General features: G+C 32.8%; 1 pseudogene; it reads left to right on the forward strand.

The window, feature by feature from the left end:
- Positions 1-338: 338 nt before the first annotated feature.
- The window catches only part of LOC107575031 (uncharacterized), a 12,306-nt pseudogene continuing 9,015 nt past the window's right edge, over positions 339-3,629 (forward strand).

Consider the following 3,629-nt stretch of genomic DNA (forward strand, 5'->3'; position numbering starts at 1 on the left):
ATATATTGTTGTGTTAGTAATTCTGAATGGGTGTGTACTCTGTATAGTATATGTTTTAAGAATCATCCTCAAACGTAAAGTAGAATTTAACATTTATCTTTTAAAATTTATTTTATTTTAAATGTTTCAGGCCTCTAAAACTATTATATTAGATATTATTGTTCATGCTCTATGACTGTATGTAAATGTTACATTGCATATAGCTGTAAATGTAAATCGTGATCTATACTTTCATCTGCATGAAAATGCAGAGTATGTTGTAAGGTTTCTGTGGTCTGATGAGCTACTTCCTAATTCACCCATTGTGTAAGACTCATTCTGTCTCTTTTCTCTCTGTAATGGAGTTGTTCATCACAGTTTTTCTACTCTTTGTGGAGATTCAGTCTTACAGTAAGTGATCTCTGCAGTTTATCTTCTTAAATAATGTCCACATTTATAGGTAACAAAGTTTTATTGTCTAAAATATTTCAGCATGTCTGATTGTTATGTGTAAAGTTTTAATAAAACAGATAATAGAAACACATGAACTACTACCTGACATATTAATTTTACTATAAAGACTATTACTGTAGTAAGCCAAATTAATTTTTATTTGATCATATTTTATGACATAGGATAAAAATGAAACAGTGTTTTGTAGCAGACAGTAACAAGGGCTAAAAAGACAACAATAAATATGAACAATAAATACTGACAATACTAAAAGGGACACAGTAAAAACACAACTGACAGTTAAATCAGTAGGTATTATACAGTATTCAGAAAGTGTAGCGGCAGTGTGATATGACTGATTTGTAAGTTAATTAATACATATACAGTAATTACTAATATGAAGTAAATAATAATACATAAAGTATTGCACATAAGGTCTGTAATAGAAAATTACGAGGCCATTGTTACATCTTTTGTTGGTAGGTCAGCCTTGCTATGTAGTGCACTATTAAAATTATGATGGTCACAATCCTTTCAGTGGCGCTAAAAAGCATTTTTCAGTTTTATCTGAAACAAATAAACAAGTGTGCCAACATTTTGTTATGCTGGTTCATACACATATCATGGCAATTGCGCTAAGGTTATCGCTCTATCACTTGAAAATAACGTACCACTTACACTAAACCCGACTCTAACCTGACAGATAGTTTTAAAGAAAAAAAGTGAGATGAATTTGTATGTATAGATCAATTTTTTGAGTTTTGCAAAAATGTTGAAAAACAAGGTAACACTTTAGTTGTTACTTTAGTCATTTTAGTTGTCCTTGTTACACATTACATGTACTTACTATTATAATAACAATAAATTATGCATAATTAGATACAAATAAACCTAAACCAAACCCTAATCCTAAACCTAACATAGTAAGTACATGTAGTTAATTAATATTACTCTGTACTTAAATGTATAATTACACTGTAACAAGGACACCTTAAAATAAAGTGTAACCAAAAAAATGTTATCTTTAGAAAAATGTTTTTCTAAAGGACCTGGGTTGGACAGTGACAGCTGGTTAGTACACTCTCAATAACACATCTGTAGAAACCAGTGAGGATGGAGAGGTTATGCCTGCTCTTGTTAGCTTCTTTAGAAAATACATGTGCTGTTGGGCTATCTTCATTAAAGAGAAGAAGTGACTATGTGTAGGCCCAGGAATTTGAAATTTTGTGTTGTTTCGACTTGAGTGCATACATCAACAGCTGTCTTTTTTTTTTAGATTTTTTTAAAAACACAAAACATGTGAATAATGTAATATTATTGTACTTGTAAACATTGTCAAGAAGATGGTAATGTAGTGATCTGTTTCGTGTTGTTTCAGCATCTCCTACTGTAAAAGTATCTCCAGATGTCATAAGAGAGTCCAGCTCAGTGAAGATCAGCTGTGAGACGCCAGATGTTACAGTGAATCAGTGTTATTTCTACACAAACAGTGAGGAGAAGAATGTAAAAACCACTTGGAGATGTGAGCTGGATCTCACTGGTGCTGAAGTGTTCAGATGGGCAGCTGTAACATCACCTGTATCACTCGACATTTACTGTTACTACATAATACATGGGATTAATAAACCATCACGTCATTCTCCTCCTGCCACAGTGACGGTTCTAGGTGAGAAATTTCACTACTGTTAGAAGCTGTTACCACAATGTTTTTTTATAACTTTGGTTTAATTCTCTTCAGGTGCACTTCAGAAACCCTTCATGAGTGTTAGTAAAGATGACTGTGATTTTGTGAGCTCTGTCCAAATATCTCTCTAAAATAATTTACAAAAACATCCTTTTTAAAAACATCCCATTTAATAATCACCAATCCCTCAAGTTACATCATCAGTATGTGACATATGGTATTTTTTTATATTTAGAGGACCTGTACCTTCAACAAACAAACTTTGCTTTAAAGTTTACAAATAATATAAACTGACACCCTGTAATGCTGATAAATTGTCTCTGCAGTTTCAACACCACCCACCACTGAACAAAGTACTACAACAGCCATGAAAACCTGTGAGTGGTTGAGTTTGTAAATCAAAAAGGCCTTATTTTTACTTCACCTTGAATGTCCTCAAATGTTAATCATTCTTTTACATTCAAAAGACATTCAAAAATATAGCTGGGATTCATTTTCAAAGTTTGTGATCAGTATCTCATAGTGGTAGTTCCTAAAGGTAAGCAGAAATCAGAAAACACACAGAGAATTCAACAAAGGCAAGTCTCATGCCTGCAGGTAGATGTTCCAGATGAGCAGCAACATTTTTGTGCAAAAAATTATTATGCTAGGGGGTTTTCAACATGGTTACTATTTGTTTAGGAATTATGTATATTTTTCTCAACATTCTATTTTATTATCTTTTCAAAAGCTTTAGCTGTAATGGTCACTTCTGAAACCACAACACACAGTAAAACTAGTAAGTTACTAATAACACATTTTCTATTTATGCTGGATTAAATTTGAGAAACGATTCCCTTCTGAAAGCTGATTTCCCTTGCAATTTGTTATTTTATATTAGTAGACCTCCAATCCAAGACAGACAGCATGACAAAGGAAACCATGGGCAAGTTCATCCACTCTTCCTCAATAATAAAAGTCATTGTGTAGAATGAATATGTTGGATTCAAAAGTTCAAATACAGCTGGGGACATTTTCAACGTTTATTCATTCATAGTAAAGCGGTAGCAGTCAGAGAACTTAACAATGACATGGTGGTTCATGACTATGCTGCTTTTTTCAACATGGCTACTAATTGATTTACTTCATACTGTATCTCCATAGTTTCATGTCTGTCGTATCACATCCCACTCTGACACAATGTTCATTCAATCAGCTGTTTTCACAGCAGTCTCTGTTCTGCCTGATTCCACCAGAGAGACAGAAAAATGTAGGTTAAGTATATTTTTGCTCTGCTTATTAAAGAATATTAAATCTGTGTTAAATGTTTCAATAAAAGTATTATTTTCTGACAGTGATGTAATCTAGAAATAAACACTGCACTCTAAAAAATGCTGGGTTGTTTCAACCCAACTTTGAGTCAAATATGGACTAACCCAACTTTTTTACATTACATTTTTAACCCAAAAGTTGGGTTAGTCCATATTTGACCCAAAGTTGGGTTGAAACAACCCAGCATTTTTTAGAGTGTTTG

This window comes from Sinocyclocheilus grahami, unplaced genomic scaffold, assembly GCF_001515645.1.
Source record: "Sinocyclocheilus grahami isolate Dianchi unplaced genomic scaffold, SAMN03320097.WGS_v1.1 scaffold2442.1, whole genome shotgun sequence".
NCBI lineage: Eukaryota > Metazoa > Chordata > Actinopteri > Cypriniformes > Cyprinidae > Sinocyclocheilus > Sinocyclocheilus grahami.